Genomic DNA, 21,817 nt, shown 5'->3' with positions numbered 1-21,817 from the left:
AGACTGGTACAGAAAATAATGAGGTTGGCCTCTTTGAAAGCGTTCAAAGCTTGTTACTAAGGTAAACCAAGGTGTGTTCTTTTTACGGATACTGTTCATTGTTTAATTAGCTTAAAGGGACCTTACATACATATACCATACTCTGTCTACTAATCAGTAGAGCATTTTTATCACACTATTTCTCTTGTTAGGTGTATCCAGTCCACGGATCATCCATTACTTGTGGGATATTCTCCTTCCCAACAGGAAGTTGCAAGAGGATCACCCACAGCAGAGCTGCTATATAGCTCCTCCCCTAACTGCCATAGCCAGTCATTCTCTTGCAAGCTCTCAACATAGCTGGAGGTAGTAAGAGGAAAGTGGTAAAATATAGTTAGTTTTTTCTTCAATCAAAAGTTTGTTTTTAAATGGTTCCGGAGTGTACTATTTTATCTCAGACAGTATTTAGAAGAAGAATCTGCCTGTGTTTTTCTATGATCTTAGCAGAAGTAACTAAGATCCACTGCTATTCTCACATATGTCTGAGGAGTGAGGTAACTTCAGAGGGAGAATGGTGTGCAGGGTATCCTGCAATAAGGTATGTGCAGTTAAGTTTTTCTAGGGATGGAATTTGCTAGAAAATGCTGCTGATACCGGATTAATGTAAGTTAAAGCCTAAATACAGTGATTTAATAGCGACTAGTATCAGGCTTGCTATCAGAGGTATATACTCTGATTAATGTGCAATATAAAACGTTTGCTGGCATGTTTAATCATTTTTATATATGCTTTGGTGATAAAACTTATTGGGGCCTAGTTTTTTCCACATGGCTGGCTTTATTTTTGCCTAGAAACAGTTTCCTGAGGCTTTCCACTGTTATAGTATAAAAGTTACAGTTGGTGCAGTTAAAATTACAAACTGTGACATTCAGCTTCACTCAGCAGTCCCCTTCATGCTATAGGGCATCTCTGAAGGGCTCAAAGGGCTTCAAAAGTAGGAGCTGTGGCAGTTGTTATGACTGTTTAAAAAAACATATTTTTCGTTTTGTTAATCTGTTTTTTGTATTAAGGGGTTAATCATCCATTTGCAAGTGGGTGCAATGCTCTGCTAACTTGTTACATACACTGTAAAAATTTCGTTAGTTTAACTGCCTTTTTTCACTGTTATTTCAAATTTTGGCAAAATTTGTTTCTCTTAAAGACACAGTAACGTTTTTTTTTATATTGCTTGTTAACTTGATTTAAAGTGTTTTCCAAGCTTGCTAGTCTCATTGCTAGTCTGTATAAACATGTCTGACATAGAGGAAACTCCTTGTTCATTATGTTTAAAAGTCATGGTGGAACCCCATAGGAGAATGTGTACTAAATGTATTGATTTCATTTTAAACAATAAAGATCAGCTGTTATCTTTTAAAAGAATTATCACCAGAGGATTCTGACGAGGGGGAAGTTATGCCGACTAACTCTCCCCACGTGTCGGACCCTTTGACTCCCGCTCAAGGGACTCACGCTAAAATGGCGCCAATTACATCAAAGACGCCCATAGCGATTACTTTGCAGGACATGGCGGCAATCATGGATAATACCCTGTCAGCGGTATTAGCCAGACTGCCTGAATTCAGAGGAAAGCGCGATAGCTCTGGGGTTAGACGTAATACAGAGCGTGCAGATGTTTTAAGGCCCATGTCTGATACTGTGTCACAATATGTAGAAGCTGAGGAAGAGTAAGGAGTGGGACAGACCCGGTGTGCCGTTTTCCCCCCTCCTATTTTTAGAAAAATGTTTCCAATAGACGCCACCACACGGGACTTATGGCAGACGGTCCCTAAGGTGGAGGGAGCAGTTTCTACTTTAGCAAAGCGTACCACTATCCCTGTCGAGGACAATTGTGCTTTTTCAGATCCAATGGATAAAAAATTAGGTTACCTTAAGAAAATGTTTATTCAACAAGGTTTTATCCTGCAGCCCCTTGCATGCATTGCTCCTGTCACTGCTCCTGCGGCGTTCTGGTTTGAGTCTCTGGAAGAGGTCTTTCAGACAGCTACTCCATTGACTGAAATACTTGACAAGCTTAGAACACTTAAGCTAGCTAATTCTTTTGTTTCTGATGCCATTGTTCATTTGACTAAACTAACGGCTTAGAATTCTGGATTCGCCATCCAGGCACGTAGGGCCCTATGGCTTAAATCTTGGTCAGCTGACGTGACTTCAAAGTCTAAATTACTTAACATTCCCTTCAAGGGGCAGACCCTATTCGGGCCTGGTTTGAAGGAAATTATTGCTGAAATTACTGGAGGTAAGGGTCATACCCTTCCTCAGGATAGGGCCAAATCAAGGGCCAAACAGTCTAATTTTTGTGCCTTTCGAAACTTCAAGGCAGTTGAAGCATCAACTTCCTCTGCTACAAAACAAGAGGGAACTTTTGCGCAATCCAAGCCGGCCTGGAAATCTAACCAGGCCTGGAGCAAAGGCAAGCAGGCCAGAAAGCCTGCTGCTGCCTCTAAGACAGCATGAAGGAACGGCCCCCTATCCGGCAACGGATCTAGTAGGGGGCAGACTTTCTCTCTTCGCCCAGGCGTGGGCAAGAGATGTTCAGGATCCCTGGGCGTTGGAGATCATATCTCAGGGATATCTTCTGGACTTCAAAGTTTCCCCCCACAAGGGAGATTTCACCTTTCGAGATTATCTGTAAACCAGATAAAGAAAGAGACATTCTTACGCTGTGTGCAAGACCTCCTAATAATGGGAGTGATCCATCCAGTTCCACAGATGGAACAAGGACAGGGATTTTATTCAAATCTGTTTGTGGTTCCCAAAAAAGAGGGCACCTTCAGACCAATTTTGGATCTAAAGATCTTAAACAAATTCCTCAGAGTTCCATCGTTCAAAATGGAAACTATTCGGACAATCCTACCTATGATCCAGGAGGGTCAGTACATGACCACAGTGGATTTGAAGGATGCTTACCTTCATATACCGATTCACAAAGATCATCATCGGTTCCTAAGGTTTGCCTTTCTAGACAGGCATTACCAGTTTGTGGCTCTTCCCTTCGGTTTAGCTACAACCCCAAGAATTTTTACAAAGGTTCTGGGGTCTCTTCTGGCGGTCCTAAGACCACGGGGCATAGCAGTGGCCCCTTATCTAGACGACATCCTGATACAGGTGTCAAACTTCCAAATTGCCAAATCTCATACGGACATAGTGTTGGCATTTCTGAGGTCGCATGGGTGGAAAGTGAACGAGGGAAAGAGTTCTCTATCACCCCTCACAAGGGTTTCCTTCCTAGGAACTCTGATAGATTCTGTAGAAATGAAAATTTACCTGACGGAGTCCAGGTTATCAAAGCTTCTAAATTCCTGCCGTGTTCTTCACTACATTCCGCGCCCTTCGGTGGCTCAGTGCATGGAAATGATCGGCTTAATGGTAGCGGCGATGGACATAGTGCCATTTGCGTGCCTACATCTCAGACCGCTGCAATTATGCATGCTCAGTCAGTGGAATGGGGATTACACAGATTTGTCCCCTCTGCTAAATCTGGATCAAGAGATCAGAGATTCTCTTCTCTGGTGGCTATCTCGGGTCCATCTGTCCAAAGGTATGACCTTTTGCAGGCCAGATTGGACAATTGTAACAACAGATGCCAGCCTTCTAGGTTGGGGTGTAGTCTGGAATTCCCTGAAGGCTCAGGGATTGTGGACTCAGGAGGAGAAACTCCTCCCAATAAATATTCTGGAGTTAAGAGCAATATTCAGTGCTCTTCTAGCTTGGCCTCAGTTAGAAACCCTGAGGTTCATCAGATTTCAGTCGGACAACATCACGACTGTGGCTTACATCAACCATCAAGGGGGGACCAGGAGCTCCCTAGCTATGTTAGAAGTCTCCAAGATAATTCGCTGGCCAGAGACTCACTCTTGCCATCTATCAGCGATCGATATCCCAGGTGTAGAGAACTGGGAGGCGGATTTTCTAAGTCGTCAGACTTTTCATCCGGGGGAGTGGGAACTCCATCCGGAGGTGTTTGCTCAATTGGTCATCGTTGGGGCACACCAGAATTGGATCTCATGGCGTCTCGGCAGAACGCCAAGCTTCCTTGTTACGGATCCAGGTCCAGGGACCCAGAAGCGACGCTGATAGATGCTCTAGCAGAACCGTGGTTCTTCAACCTGGCTTATGTGTTTCCACCGTTTCCTCTGCTTCTTTGACTGATTGCCAAAATCAAACATGAGAGAGTGATCTTGATCGCGCCTGCGTGGCCACGCAGGACCTGGTATGCAGACCTGGTGGACATGTCATCCATTCCACCTTGGCCTCTGCCTCTGAGACAAGACCTTCTACTACAAGGTCCTTTCAATTATCCAAATCTAATTTCTCTGAGACTGACTGTCTGGAGATTGAACGCTTGATTTTATCAAGGAGTGGCTTCTCCGAGTCAGTCATTGATACCTTAATACAGGCACGAAAGCCTGTAACCAGGAAAATCTACCATATGATATGGCGCAAATATCTTCATTGGTGTGAATCCAAGAATTACTCATGGAGTAAGGTTAGGATTCCTAGGATATTGTCCTTTCTCCAAGAGGGTTTGGATAAAGGATTATCAGCTAGTTCTTTAAAGGGACAGATTTCTGCTCTGTCTATCCTTTTGCACAAGCGTCTGGCAGAGGTTCCAGACGTCCAGGCATTTTGTCAGGCTTTGATTAGAATTAAGCCTGTGTTTAAACCTGTTGCTCCTCCATGGAGCTTAAACTTGGTTCTTAAGGTTCTTCAAGGAGTTCCGTTTGAACCCCATCATTCCATTGATATCAAACTTTTATCTTGGAAAGTTCTGTTTTTGATGGTTATTTCCTCTGCTCGTAGAGTCTCTGAGTTATCAGCTTTACAATGTGATTCTCCTTATCTGATTTTCCATACAGATAAAGTAGTTCTGCGTACAAAACCTGGGTTTTTACCTAAGGTAGTTTCGAACAAGAATATCAATCAAAATATTGTTGTTCCATCATTGTGTCCTAATCCTTCTTCAAAGAAGGAACGTCTTTTACATAATTTGGATGTAGTCCGTGCTTTAAAGTTTTACTTACAAGCGACTAAAGATTTTCGTCAAACATCTTCCCTGTTTGTTGTTTACTCTGGACAGAGGAGAGGTCAAAAGGCTTCGGCAACCTCTTTTTCTTTTTGGCTTCGGAGCGTAATACGCTTAGCCTACGAGACTGCTGGACAGCAGCCCCCTAAAAGGATTACAGCTCATTCTACTAGAGCTGTGTCTTCCACCTGGGCCTTTAAAAATGAGGCTTCTGTTGAACAGATTTGCAACTTGGTCTTCGCTTCATACCTTTTCAAAATTTTACAAATTTGATACTTTTGCTTCTTCGGAGGCTATTTTTGGGAGAAAGGTTCTACAGGCAGTGGTCCCTTCCGTTTAAGTACACGGAGTAATGGATGATTCGTGGACTGGATACACCTAACAAGAGAAAACATAATTTATGCTTACCTGATAAATTTATTTCTCTTGTGGTGTATCCAGTCCACGGCCCGCCCTGTCCTTTTAAGGCAGGTCTAAATTTTAAACTACAGTCACCACTGCAACCTATGGTTTCTCCTTTCTCGGCTAGTTTCGGTCGAATGACTGGATATGGCAGTTAGGGGAGGAGCTATATAGCAGCTCTGCTGTGGGTGATCCTCTTGCAACTTCCTGTTGGGAAGGAGAATATCCCACAAGTAATGGATGATCCGTGGACTGGATACACCACAAGAGAAATACATTTATCAGGTAAGCATAAATTATGTTTTCCTATTACTATTTGCTAAGATTGGTTAAATAACAAGAAATGTATCCGGGCCTCTCCCAGCAGCAGTATAGTAGGATCATTAGCTTTTGAGCTTATAGATTGATATTGCTACTGTTATAGGGTGTGAATAACGTGTGTGTGTGTGTATGTATATATACTGTGTATGTAAGTGTGTTTGTATATATATGCATGTGTGTGTGTGTGTATATATATATATATATATATATATATATATATATAATTTTTTTTTTTTTATTTATATATATATATATATATATATATATATATATGATATATATATATGATATAAAAAGTCTACACACCCCTGTTAAAATGTCAGGTTTCTGTGATGTAAAAAAATGAGACAAAGATAAATCATTTCAGAACTTTTTCCACTTTTAATGTGACCTATAAACTGTACAACTCAATAGAAAAGCAAACTGAAATCTTTTAGGTAAAGGGAAATAAAAAAATAAAATAATATGGTTGCATAAGTGTGAACACCCTTTTATAACTGGGGATGTAGCTGTGTTCAGAATTAAGCAATCACATTCAAAGTCATGTTAAATAGGAGTCAGTACACACCTGTCATCATGTAAAGTGCCTCTGATTAACCCCAATTAAAGTTCAGCTGTTCTAGTCGATCTTTCCTGACATTTTGTTAGTCGCATCCTACAGCAAAAGCTATGGTCTGCAGAGAGCTTCTAAAGCATCAGAGGGATCTCATTGTTAAAAGGTATCAGTCAGGAGAAGGGTACAAAAGAATTTCCAAGGCATTAGATATACCATGGAACACAGTGAAGACAGTCATCCTCAAGTGAAGAAAATATGGTGCAACAGTGACATTACCAAGAACTAGATGTCCTTCCAAAATTGATGAAAAGACGAGAAGAAAACTGGTCTGGGAGGCTGCAAGATACCTACAGCAACATAAAGGAGCTGCAGGAATATCTGGCAAGTACTGGCTGTGTGGTACACGTGACAACAATCACCCGTATTCTTCATATGTCTGGGCTATGGGGTAGAGTGGCAAGACGGAAGCCTTTTCTTACAAAAAAAAAACATCCAAGCCTGGCTAAATTTTCAAAAAACACATCTGAAGTTTCCCAAAAGCATGTTGCAAAAGGTGTTCTGGCCTGATGAAACCAAAGTTGAACTTTTTGGCCATAATTCCAAAAGATATGTTTGGCGCAAAAAACAACACTGCATATCACCAAAAGAACACCATACCCATATGGTGCTGTCAGCATCATGCTTTGGGGCTGTTTTTCTTCAGCTGGAACTGGGGGCTTAGTCAAGGTAGAGGGAATAATAAACGGTTCCGAATACCAGACAATATTGGCACAAAACCTTCAGGCTTCTGCTAGAAAGCTGAACATGAAGAGGAGCTTCATCTTTCAGCATGACAACGATCCAAAGCATATATCCAAATCAACAAAGGAATGGCTTCACCAGAAGAAGATTAAAGTTTAGGGATGGCCCAGACCTGAAACCAATTCAAAATCTGTGGGGTGATCTGAAGAGGGCTGTGCACAGGAGATGCCCTTGCATTCTGACAGATTTAGAGTGTTTTTGCAAAGAAGAGTGGGCAAATTTTGCCAAGTCAAGATGTGCCATGCATGTTCACACTTATGCAACCATATTAGTTTAGTTTTTTATTTTTATTTCCCTTTACCTAAAAGATTTCAGTTTGTTTTTCAATTGAGTTGTACAGTTTATAGGTCACATTAAAGGTGGAAAAAGATCTGAAATGATTTCTTTGTCTAATTTTTTTACATCAGAGAAACCTGACATTTTAACAGGGTTGTGTAGACTTTTTATATCCACTACATATACATACACATACACACACACTTATGCTATTATTTTTATTTTTTGCAGACATACATTTTGTACTGAGTGGAGATGGTTCATTTGGAACAAATTGATTCTTCCTGATATCCCATTTACATTTAATTTCTCATTTCCTGTGATATATGAAGAGACACTTCAGCAAAAATGTATTTTTAATTTAAACACAGCATGCAGTAGTTAGTTTACAATGGATAAAAGTTACTGGAATTTTGAATTTGGTATGGAATATTCTGAAATATAAATTATTGTGCAGAAAAACCGATAGTATTGCAAAACAAGGAGGGTAGGACACTTTGAAAAGTCAATTAGCTACTCTTTTGTAGTTAATTAGGAACAAATATAAATTAGAAGGGCCAGTCATATTGAGTAGTTGAACAGGAGGATACAGTAGTACACACTGGAGAGAAGAGGACAGGAAAGGTAGAGCACAGTAACCTACAATGGAAGAGCAGCCAGTACCCCAGGCATGGCTGTGTCCCTGCTTCCCTGGATCATGTCACAAGTAATATATTGGTCCCCAATATCTCCAAAGCTCCTACTTATGAGATGCCAGTGCCTTCAGTGACCAGTAACACGTTCTAGGAAGGCACAAGGTCACGCTGGAATCAGAGCTCTCACACACATATACACGCGTATTACACATACAGGTACACGTGTATCACACACACCAAACCCAGGTTCCTTTTATTTATATATATATATATATATATATATATATATAAGATGCTCAAAAAACAAAGTATTGCAGTATGCAGTGATACCTTTTTTATTGGACTAACATAATATTTCAAAGACAAGCTTTTGAGAGTTTTCCTCTCTTCCTCAGGTCTGAAGCAATACTAATCATTCTGACATAGATACACATCACATACAACAAATGGAAGGGAGGGGGGGGGGTGAGAGGGGTGTCATAAAAGCAGAGAATGTGTCTGAAGGAGAAAATAGCTGAGAATAGACAGAAAGAATAAATAGAGGAGAGTAAATAGGCCAGATGAGAGGAAAAACAAAAGGAAAAAGAAACCAATATAGGACAATAAGATGAGAGATTATAGAAAGTTATGGTAGTATGTGAGAAAGCCAGAGTCTACATTAAGTCCTTCATTTCTGGTATTGAAATGTGTGATCATTTTCATCTCAAACGTCTTTCGTTCATGAGAGTCTTTGAAATTCCCTTTAAGAATTTTAATCCTGAGGTTAAGGATGCAGTGACCAGTCTGGGTGAAGTGATGACCAACAGGGGTACAATATTCATTTTCCTTGTGGTTTTTGATCGAGTGTCTGTGTAGATTCATTCTGAGATGCAGCTTTAGGCCAGTTTCTCTAATGTTGCAACCTCTGTCACACGCTGTACACTGTATCATGTACACCACATTAGCAGATGAGCACGAATAGGATCCTTTAATATTATATGACGCATTGTTGTGCCTGTAGTTATAGACCAGCAATAGTGCAATAAGAAAATACTGTAATGCATTTTTATTTCCCTTTAAGCACTGCTGGGGTCTTTTTTTTAGTTTTTAACTGTATCCAGAAGTGAATGAGTAAACCTTGCGTGTGTCAAGGTGAAAAATTGTTCATCATGTTTACAATTGCCAGAATTGCATGATTATTCACCAAGAATCAGTGAGTAGGGAAAAGCCAAAGGTTATATTTAGTTAGGGCTAGTAATGGCAGCGCTTCACTCCCTGGGCTTCAGTTTGAGACTGAAATCTTAGGAAAAGATGGATCATAAAATAGTTTCAAAGATTTTACTATTCAATTAAAATAAACCAAGGAAAAAATACCCAAATTAGAATCGATCCCCAGCTAAAATTATGTGAGTAAAGTTAAGAAAAAACATTTAATAAACATCAAATAAACTTCTAAAATACCCCTCAGGCAACCCCACACCTCAATTATCAATTGTCAGAAAATAAAGCCTAATAAAAAACATTTTACCCTTTCTTTTTAAAAGAGTTTAACACATGCTACAGTGCCTGCTTCATGCCCCAGTGTTACCCATACAACAGGATTATCTAAGTCCCAATAAAAAAGCAGTATTTTTAATTTAAGTGCATGGTCTCCCCAACTGGAAGAAAAAGCACTTACCTGTCCGGCATGTAGACAGTTTCAATGTATGAGAGGACACAGTTCCTCACAGAGACCTTTGAAAAAGAAAGAACATAGTAGCCAACTCTGGCTTTCTAAACTAGGGCAGCAATTTTTGGGAAAACGCAAGAATTACCTCTTCACAAGTTCCTAACTGCTTTAAAGCCACCACTCCCCGACTGCAAGGAATGATGTGGAATACAGCTATACCCCAAAAATTACTTGTAGATTAAATCAAAATTTTTCTTCAGACACCTAAACTTCACCTTCTCCATGAACCGAAGGCAAAGAGAATGACTGGGGGTTGTGGGTAAGGGAGTGATACCTAGCAGTAATTGCTCAAGCCATGGACTCATCAAATCTTTGGAAAGAAATAGCGTATTATCCACTGATTAATTTCCCACCAATGGAAAGTACTCACAGGGAAATGGGATATAAACCAAAGTTTATTGTTTTTTTTCACCAAAGCAACTCTCAACAGCGAAGACGTTTAATTAAATCTGAATATACAGCCATAGTTAAAATACTCCACGCGTTTTTCACCAAAGCAACTCTCAACAGCGAAGACGTTTAATTAAATCTGAATATACAGCCATAGTTAAAATACTCCACGCGTTTCAGCAGCTAAACTGCCTTTTTCAAGGGCAATCAATACATCAAAAAAGATTAACCCGGGGAGTGAAAGTGCCGCCATTACAAACCCTTAAAGGGAAGTTTGATTGCATATTTGTATCTAGTGCACATTGTTTTTTATTGTTATATATTTAGTTAGGGGCAATTGAGTTTAGTCTTGTCTTCTAGCCCCAGACCAGTTTAGAACTTTGCAACGCCCCTGAGATAAAATTAAATGTGAAGAGAAATTCCATTGAGGTTTGTCCTTACACTGTATGATTATCTGTTTGAATATTGAAGAAAACTGGAAGAGAAAATGAAGCAGGGTAATGCAAGTAAAAGAAGATATGATTGTATATCTGGCTGGCTGTTTTTTCTATCCATTTTATTTGCTATTACTTGCTTATACTCTTAGAATCAATTTTCATAAGTACTTTTATGGCGCAGTTAAATGTTGTTGCGGCTGATTAAACTAATCCTTAACGTTGAATTTTTTTTATTGTTTCTAACACCTAGTAATCTATTGAAAGGACATTAAACTTAAAATGTAATCTCTCATAAAAATGTTTAATTAAACATAATAAAACATTATAGCAATATGTCATAATTATTTATTTTGTCCACCGGTGAGAGGTGTTTGCTGCTGTCTCTTGTTTAGATAACATTTCTATATACAATACTGCTGTCTCTTGTTTACATAGCATTTCTATATACAAGAATACTGCTTTCTATATACAAGAATACTGCTTTATAAACATTTTCAGTTGCCAGCTTCAAAAGGCAAAAGCAGACTTTACAAATGACAACATAAAGTTAAAGGGACAGTCAACACCAGAATTTTTGTTGCTTTAAAAAGATAGATAATCCCTTTATTACTCATTACCTAGTTTTGCATAACCAACACAGTTTTAATAATATACTTTTTACCTCTGTAATTACCTTGTATCTATGCCTCTGCAGACTGCCCTCTTATTTCAGTTCTTTTGACAGACTTGCATTTTAGCTAATCAGTGTTAACTCCTAGGTAACTTCACGTGCATGAGCTTAATGTTATCTATATCCTGGTTTCTCAACAGCCGGGCCGTGGCCCAGTACCAGGCTGTGATAGCCCTGCTGGTGGGCCCTGACCTGTCATGCCCCCACTGCACACAAGGGGCAGACTGAGACCAATCAAGGCCCCAGGAAAACTGTCTCACACTGACCCAAATGTATTCAAATGTATGCAAATGAACATGGTAGCCTCCCTGCCCTAACCCCAACAGGCCCATCAACCTCCAGAGCCAGGACCCCCAACATTAAGGGCTAAAGAAAGGGCCCCCAACCTCCAGGGCCAGACCTCACACTCCATGGCCCTCACAGCGACAGATCCTCTGCAGGACCCCCACACTCCAGGGCCCCCACTAAACCCACACTGAACTGCTTAGTTACTGATAGGGCAAATCCCTGATGCTTATTATATATATATATATATATATATATATATATATATATATATATATATATATATATATATATATATATTCTATCTACCGGGCCCTGGACATGTCCAGCTAAAATTTACCGGGCCTTGAGGTCACTTTGGTTGAGAACCACTGATCTATATGACACATATGAACTAACACCCTCTAGCGGTCAAAATGCATTCACATTAGAGGCAGCCTTCAAGGTCTAAGAAATTAGCATATGAGCCTACCTAGGTTTAACTTTCAACTAATAATACCAAGGGAACAAAGCAAAATTGGTGATAAAAGTAAATTGGAAAGTTGTTTAAAATTACATGCCCTATTTGAATCATGAAAGTTTATTTTTGACTTGACTGTCCCTTTAATATAGCTATTTGTAAACAATGTGATAAAGTCTAGCAGCAAAAAATTTAATTATTGGGAACACATTAAGGGGTGAAAATATTACAGTGAAATATCCTTTTAATAATAATTTGTCTAAAACTGTTTTGCCTTTTGGCATGCAAATTATTTATTGTATCAACTTGTTTAGTAATATATACACAGGTTATTGTGTTAGTACAGTATCCATTTTAGGACATTGTCATATCAGAGAGTCCAAGAGATTACCATCTATTTTATTGCTGGCAGAATTCAGAGTGTCTGTCACTGTCAGTTGAAAAAATATGACTGCATTTTGACTTGTCAGTTGTCATTGACACTGCTTCTTGGAATTTCAGCATTTCAGTGTGAAAATGGCATGAATGTGATTCTTGATATTTGCTGTTTCAGATATAATTGTCACTTTTGCTAAGTATTTGTTAAATCTAGTCTGCCTGAGGTCAAATTTAAATAGATATATATCCAATGACCTTCCCAAGACCCTTAAAAAGTCCTTGTGAGTTTTATACTTACCTTGTCAAATCTTATTGTCACTGACAGTCTCACTCACCATTTCTTATATGAAAAAGTCACATGTAATGTTACAAATGGTAAAGAAAAGCTGCTGAAAATGCTACATTTATCAAGTGTCACTTCTAAGGCATTTATAATTACCAATACATTTCTTTCTTTGGGGATGACATGGGACATATTTTCTGCCATTAAGAAATCCTCACAAGACCTTTATTCCCTCCCACCTTCTCTCCCCACTCAGTTTATTTATAGCTGAGCAGAGGGGGGAGATGGAAAAGGTAGGAAAAATGAAAGCAGGGTTAATAGGTGCAAATAAACACTGTCGCCCATCTAGTAAAAATTCAGACGAGTCCTATGTACACTCCACATCCTGAAAGAAAAGAAATTTATCGGTAAGTATAATTCTGTTTTTCTTTGTAAGATGAGGAGAGTCTTATAGGTGTCCATAACATGCGGGATACAATACCCAAGCTGAGAGTCCATGTTAAGGACAGGTGGGACAAAAGAATGGCAATGCCTGTTTGCCAAACACTATGGCCTTAAGGACTTTCCTGCCAAAAGCAGCTTCAGAAGAAGCCTAAATATAAAAAAAGAACATTTAGAAAAGATATGAAGAGAGACCAAGTTGCCGCCTTGCAAAACTGTTTCAAGGAGGCAACATTTTTGAATGCCCAAGTAGTAGTAGATACAGATCTAGTAGAATGAGTAGTTACTCTTTTTAGAGGCGGTTTTCCCGCACCCAAATAAGCCTTACGAATAGGATGTTTTTGCCATGATTCCAAGGCCAACGCTGTAGTCTTTAGACCCTTTCTGGGACCTGAAATGTGTGCAAACAAGCTAGAAGAACTGAGCCCTGAGCAACTTCCTTGATCTCCCAGCTCTATTATCTTGGGTTACACCTGTAGTCTGACAGACGATTGGCTGAGCCTAACTTTTCAGCAGCCATATTTTCTTTAAAAAAAAGCAACGCTCATAACCACATTTGTTGACACATAACTCCTTACAAATACCAAGCTGTCTAAGACTATCAAATTATACTGATGAATTAGGAGTCATAATATAGATGAGGCTGGTTATGGCTGATTAACTAATAAACTTAGTGCAGCATCTTGAATTACAATTGGCATTTTCATCCAAGGAGGAAGATCTGGGTCCCTTCAGTTGTTACCTAGCAGTCATAGGAGCCTGCAGCTGCTAATAGGGTCTGCTAATAGGGTCAATTTAGGGCTCTAGAGAGCTACAACAGCCATACTAAATGTTTTTAACATGGCACCATCCTCCTACAGAGGATAATCTTAAAGGGACACTCAATCAAAATTAAATTTTTTTTTTTATTATTCAGATAGAGCATGCCATTTTAAACAACTTTCCAATTTACTTCCATTAACTAAATGTGCACAGTCTTTTTATATTTAAACTTTTTGAGTCACCAGCTCCTACTGAGCATGTGCAAGTGTTTATGCAATTGTGAATGGCTGATGGCTGTCATATGGTACGTGTATGCATTTGTGATTGGCTGATGGCTGTCACATGGTACAGGGGAGTGGAAAAAGACATAACTTTTAAAATTGTCAGAAGAAAAATCTACTACTCATTTGAAGTTCAAACTAAGTGCTATTGTATTGTCTTGTTATCTTGCATTTGTTGATTATGCAAATCTACTGTGTTGACTGGTCCTTTAAGCTACCAATAATGAGAGCCTGAAATCTGGAGAGTATATATACACGAGGAGAACTTTAATATAATAAATTAAGTGGCAGCCAGGGCAATTTGTAGATGTTCTCTTTTAGATTTTCTTGCAACATTGCATGGCACTCAGTGGATTAAAGTAAAGCGGTGTATACGTTAACATTTGGTGGAACTTAAAGATATATACACATATGCAGAAGGGGACATTAAGCTAAGAGGGAATTTCCTACCACACAAAGAAACCTTTTTACAGCAAGGGAGGAGTAGAGGTGGGTCAGCTTCATTAATCCTGTCACTATATCTCCAACTATTAAGCTACATTATCTTAATATCATAACAAATTAGAGGGCCTATACCAGCAATGTCCTCTAGAAGACCAACAAATGGAAATAAAACCTCCAAGCTGACTAATATGAATACCTTCTTTAAAACTTGTTAAAATAAAAAAATACCAAACTCTGCAGATACAGGTTCAGAAGAACAGGAAGAGATACACACTCCATGCATATGGAAGAAGACATAAAACCAGTAACAAGAGCTGATCTGAAAGCTTTGGTCTCTAAGAAGGACATATCTGTAAATTTTGAGAAGTTGTGGAATAAAATAGATAATATGCACACATCTGTAACTAACAGTCTTTCTGAAATCAAAACTGAAATTGCCGACCTGGGAGGTAGAATTGATTCCCTAGAAGAACATACAGATACTATTGTAGAAGACCTTAATAAAGTGTCTCTCAGCATCAATTACTTGATGAGATGCAAGAAAAACTGGAGGATTTAGAGCATAGAGGCAGGAGAAACAATATTAGACTGAAATGAGTACCTGAATCCATCTCCAATAAAGATCTCCTCTCCTATGTGGCCCAGCTTTTTTCATCAGGTGACAGAAGAGTCTGAAAACTACAGTATGGGGATCAAAAGAGCACATAGGGCTCTCAGGCCCAAGGAGGGGTTGCCCCCAAGAGACGTTATAATCAAAATTGTTTTGTTCAAAGATAAAGACAAGATTTTGCAAGCTGCCAGGAAAAATCCAACATTTAAGTTCCAGGGGAATGTAGTGCAGTTCTTCCTCAGTCTTCGAATTTTGCAACACAGAAACACCCTGAGACCCCCTCACCGTAAACATCAAATACCATATAAATGGGGTTTTCCATTTGCTCTTTATATTATATTAATTGCTATCAGAGAGCCGGAAGACATTACAGAGGTGTGCAAAATCTTAAGCCTGGAGCCCCCAACACTCCCATCATCAACTCCTACATCATCCCTATCGTTACCCCCAAAGCTGACATCACTATCTTCAACATCTAGATGGTCCAAAGTCAATCGCAAGAAACAAAAGGCTTGAGAGCCAAGACAGCTAGAAGTTCTTTGAATGCCATGTACTTTTAGCTGGAAGATTTTTTTCCAGTGAATGAGACCTATCTGCCCTGGGTCAAATACTATGAGTATCCTTATATGGTATTGGGCACTTTATCTATACAGACGTTTGATTGCTTGTTTTCAGTGTAATTAGATGATCTGTTTAACCTGTATTGATGTTATAGTTCTGATACATCTGCTCACAATACCTTGGACATGAGATACCACCTTAGGGTTGTCAGTATACTGTTTGCTACTTAAAATATATATATTCAAGTGCTGCGATAGCGGTACATTCACATAAGTCCTATATTTGTACAAAATGTAAACAAAAACCCCCAATAGTTGGGTTACAAATTGTTTGCAGTTATTATGCTTTCAATTTAAATTACTATGTTTATTTTATAGTTTGTTTAAGGATTCCAGGACTCACCCTTGGAACTCAGGTATTTTGATACTTACATGGTGACAAGCTATATAAATAGAGATATATTTCCCCCACAATCAGAAAAGTTTGCTAACCCCATCTTAACAAAGAAACGACACACCCACAACATAGATATCAAACGTCGGACTGCCATGAATCAATACAATGCTCTTAGAGCAAATATATTGTTTTTACAAGAAACCCATTTTATTAAGGCATAAATTCCCCGTTATTGGGCCAGACGCTATACTAAACATTACGATGCTACAGCTGACACTAAAAAAAAGAAGAGTTTCCATCCTCATTCACTCCATGATTAATTTTATTCATGAATCCACAGTAGCGGACGTGGAGGGTAGATACATAATACTGAAAGGCTAACTTAACCTCTTAAGGACATATGACGGAATTTTTCCGTCATAAAACAATTGAGCAAACAGAAAGCTGTGTCCTTAAAGGGTTAATAATACAGATATAACCCTCTGCAATATTTATGCACCTAATGAAAACTAACACACATTTTTTTTAAATATTGCAAAATTATTGACACAATGGTCACAGTCTAAGATAATCTTGGCAGGTATATGCTGAAGGCAAAAACTAACCAACAACTTTCTAATAAAGACCAAAGACGTAATCGCTTGATCACATCTATTCAGGATTCCCTTTCATCTCACACTTTGACACCTGGGTCACATTAAACGGAATTACAATGGACACTTCATTTTACTCTGCGGCGCATAATACTTGTTAGGCTTGGTTATATATACTCAAGCCAGATACTACAACCAGTCCTCACTTCCTCCTCAATACACTCTCTTGTGTCTGGTCGGATCACTCTACAGGGAGTGCAGAATTATTAGGCAAATGAGTATTTTGACCACATCATCCTCTTTATGCATGTTGTCTTACTCCAAGCTGTATAGGCTCGAAAGCCTACTACCAATTAAGCATATTAGGTGATGTGCATCTCTGTAATGAGAAGGGGTGTGGTCTAATGACATCAACACCCTATATCAGGTGTGCATAATTATTAGGCAACTTCCTTTCCTTTGGCAAAATGGGTCAAAAGAAGGACTTGACAGGCTCAGAAAAGTAAAAAATAGTGAGATATCTTGCAGAGGGATGCAGCACTCTTAAAATTGCAAAGCTTCTGAAGCGTGATCATTGAACAATCAAGCGTTTCATTCAAAATAGTCAACAGGGTCGCAAGAAGCGTGTGGAAAAACCAAGGCGCAAAATAACTGCCCATGAACTGAGAAAAGTCAAGCGTGCAGCTGCCAAGATGCCACTTGCCACTAGTTTGGCCATATTTCAGAGCTGCAACATCACTGGAGTGCCCAAAAGCACAAGGTGTGCAATACTCAGAGACATGGCCAAGGTAAGAAAGGCTGAAAGACGACCACCACTGAACAAGACACACAAGCTGAAACGTCAAGACTGGGCGAAGAAATATCTCAAGACTGATTTTTCTAAGGTTTTATGGAGTGATGAAATGAGAGTGAGTCTTGATGGGCCAGATGGATGGGCCCGTGGCTGGATTGGTAAAGGGCAGAGAACTCCAGTCCGACTCAGACGCCAGCAAGGTGGAGGTGGAGTACTGGTTTGGGCTGGTATCATCAAAGATGAGCTTGTGGGGCCTTTTCGGGTTGAGGATGGAGTCAAGCTCAACTCCCAGTCCTACTGCCAGTTTCTGGAAGACACCTTTTTCAAGCAGTGGTACAGGAAGAAGTCTGCATCCTTCAAGAAAAACATGATTTTCATGCAGGACAATGCTCCATCACACGCGTCCAAGTACTCCACAGCGTGGCTGGCAAGAAAGGGTATAAAAGAAGAAAATCTAATGACATGGCCTCCTTGTTCACCTGATCTGAACCCCATTGAGAACCTGTGTTCCATCATCAAATGTGAGATTTACAAGGAGGGAAAACAGTACACCTCTCTGAACAGTGTCTGGGAGGCTGTGGCTGTTGCTGCACGTAATGTTGATGGTGAACAGATCAAAACACTGACAGAATCCATGGATGGCAGGCTTTTGAGTGTCCTTGCAAAGAAAGGTGGCTATATTGGTCACTGATTTGTTTTTGTTTTGTTTTTGAATGTCAGAAATGTATATTTGTGAATGTTGAGATGTTATATTGGTTTCACTGGTAAAAATAAATAATTGAAATGGGTATATATTTGTTTTTTGTTAAGTTGCCTAATAATTATGCACAGTAATGGTCACCTGCACACACAGATATCCCCCTAAAATAGCTATAACTAAAAACAAACTAAAAACTACTTCCAAAACTAATCAGCTTTAATATTAATGAGTTTTTTGGGTTCATTGAGAACATGGTTGTTGTTCAATAATAAAATTAATCCTCAAAAATACAACTTGCCTAATAATTCTGCACTACCTGTATAGTATCTCTTCAACTACAGGGCATCTGTGACTATAACAGAACTAGATCATGGACCTATGACCCAACACTTCATAAAAACCCAGTGTTGTTCTCTAAAACCCTTCAGCACCTCAATGACTACTGGAACATAAATGTAGACTCTACCACAAATCCTATATATACTTGGGTAGCTCACAAATCAGTTGTTAGGGGATTACTTTTCCAAGAAAAAGCCCTTCACTCTAGGCAAATTAGGAATCAAATGTCTCAACTATACAAAGACATAGAAATGCTAGAGAGGCAACACAGAGTCACCAAAGAGACTCTATCCTACAGTCTCTACAAATAATGTTGTTTTTTTTTTTTTTTAAAATACACAAGCAAGTAGGGCAATAACTAAACTTTAAAGCCCAATATTTTATTTATGCTAATAAGCCAGATACATTTTTGGCCCATAAGATTAGGGAGCGCCACAAAGCAGCTGCCATTCCACTTATTGAGAAATGAGATAAATCCTATACCTCTCATCTACAAGCCATAGTGAACACTTTTGCAGACTACTATGGGTAATTATATAACGGACAAAAAGTTAGCCATACAACTGAAGTGGAGAAATCCACAATATATTTTTTGGATGCCACCCCCCTAGAAACCCTATCAGAAGAGGATAAAAAAAAACTTTGAATGCCCCTATAACAAAACTAGAAGTGGTACTTGCTATTAAGACTCTCAAACCAGGCAAGGCTGCTGGCCCGTATGGCTTTCCTGGTAAATATTATAAATTATTCAGAAATAATCTTATACCTCATTTGACCAAATTCTGCAACTATATCATGGAGGGATACACAATTCCTCCTTTATTGCTGCAGGCCAAGATTGTACATATAGATCCAAAGAATACTTCCGGGCTTCACAGGAATAGGTTACGCCTTGCAGCAAATAATGTATTAAAAAGAAAAAAAGGCACCAACCGCAGAAAAAGTAAAAGTTGTAACTTTATTTGGGGCACACGTTAAAATAAAAAAAGGAGCCTAAACTCCATTAGCTTGAGGTCAGGGTCACAGCAAAAAGACCGCATCATGTTTTGCGTAGGAATCAACGCTTGTTCACTGCTGTCACATACCCTAGATCTTATGTATATCACACAGTGTATCTTATACATATTGTTCTACACTTAGGCTAGGGGTCTGTCCTTATCCCTGAACAAAAATGTGTGTATTTCTAGTATTCTATCTAAGCTGGTAAGGGTTAACTAATTTTGTTTTTAAATTGTTTGATGCCTCTTTAAATAGAGGCCAGATGCACAGCGCTCAGACAGCAGTGAACAAGCGTGGAGTCCCACGCGAAACATGTCTGCGGTCTTTTTGCTGTCACCCTGACCTCAAGCTAATGGAGTTTAAGCTCCTTTTTTGGTTTTAACGTGTGCCCCGAGTAAAGTTACAACTTTTACTTTTTCTGCGGTTGGTGCCTTTTTTTCTTTTCAATACATCATTTGCTGCAAGGCGTAACCTATTCCTGTGAAGCCCGGAAGTATTCTTTGGATCTATTTGTCTGCAGCGAGCGCCGGAAACGGAGGCGCGTTTACAGGGCTCCAGGAGTAACAGCCGGATCAGTTAGCGAAGTGCCTACGCTGAAGAAACGCAGCTTGCAAAGCATGGACCCCCCATAATTGGTAAGCGCCACCTTTCCTTTGTTGCTTGTATTCTCAAGATTGTACATACCTAAACCAGGTAAGGACCCTAAAAAATGTTCCAATCATAGTCAAATTTCCCTCATCAATCAAGACTTAAAATTTGTTACTAAGATTTTGGCCAATAGGCTTAAACATATCCTGTGTGGCATGATCCATATTGACCAGGTAGGCTTTATTAAAGATAGAGAAGCCCCAGATAACATTAGACGCCTATTAGATATTATCCATTTCCTGAACAGGTCACAGACGCCTTCTCTGCTCCTTGCATTGGATGCAGAGAAGGCATTTGATAGAGTAGATTGGCAATTCATGCAGATGACTTTGTCATGCATGAATTTTGATGGCCCATTCATTAGTGCCTTGAAGGCAATATATGGCTCACCTACTACACAGGTATCCTTGGCAGGATATAAGTCTAAACCATTCCAATTTTAAATGGCACTAGACAGGGGTGCCCTTTATCCCCTCCTCTATTTGTGCTTTGTATTGAACCGTTAGCGGCTGGAATCAGATCCAACCCAGATATTTCTTGGTTTAAGATAAATGACTCTGAATATAAATTGACCCTTTTCGCAGACGATATTCTACTCACCATCACCAAACCACTTCTATCCCTTCCTAATTTATATGATGTATTAAATACATTCTCTATCATTTCAGGATACGGCAACAACCTAGATGAATGCGACATGCTACCCATATAAATCCCCCCCCCCATACCCAAAAATTATTAGAAATTAACTTCAAATTACAACAAGCCAAACACTCTTTAAAATATTTAGAAGCACATCTAACAGCCCAAACTCAACATTTATATAAATTAAACTATACCCCACTATATAAATCTATTAGAAATGATCTACAAAAATGGAGAAGATGCAAATTCTCCTGGCTGGGGCGAATGTCCGCCATTAAAATGAATATATTACTGCCTCTTATATCTCTTCAGAGCCCTTCCAATCAAAATCATATACCCCAAATTAGCAGCCATACAATCCGAAATTCTAGTTTTAATTAGGGGGGAAAAAGCGGCTTGGATATCTAATACAATAATGACAACACATAGATCCTTGGGAGGCTTGGGTATACCTAATTTAATAGAGTACTATAGAACTGCTAGGTTGGCTCAAGATGCTTTGATCTTTCGGTCAGAAAGGGAAACCATCTGGATTAAAATGGAAGCAGATTTGGGGGGGGGTGGGACTATCATGACGCAATTATATGGGATAATAAATCCTTGGCTTGCCAATCGAGAGTGTTTGGATCTCCTGTAACAGAGGTCACTAGCCATATATGGGCTGAATTTGCTTTGAAAAAAGGATTGTGGCCAACCAGATCCATTCTAATGCCAATCAGATACTTGTTGATGAGGGACATATCTAAGTGGGAAAATAAAGATTTATACAGCATGGCAGATCTTCTAGTACAAAATAAATTAATGACGTTTTCCCAAATGCAAGACAAACTGTCCTCCTCCCTAAATAAATACCTCAGGACAAATACAGGCAAAACTAGAACCATGTTAGAAATAATTTGTGCAGAATGTACCAGACCAAAACACACTATAACTAGATTATA

General features: G+C 39.2%; 1 protein-coding gene across 1 annotated transcript in view; it reads left to right on the top strand.

Moving 5' to 3' along the window:
• RUNDC3B (RUN domain containing 3B) overlaps positions 1–21,817 on the top strand; it is an 848,400-nt gene that overhangs the window by 262,109 nt on the left and 564,474 nt on the right.

This window comes from Bombina bombina, chromosome 5, assembly GCF_027579735.1.
Source record: "Bombina bombina isolate aBomBom1 chromosome 5, aBomBom1.pri, whole genome shotgun sequence".
In the NCBI taxonomy this organism is placed as follows: Eukaryota; Metazoa; Chordata; class Amphibia; order Anura; family Bombinatoridae; genus Bombina; species Bombina bombina.
The sequence above is the reverse complement of the archived record's forward strand: the minus strand, read 5'-3'. Positions and strand labels throughout refer to the sequence as shown.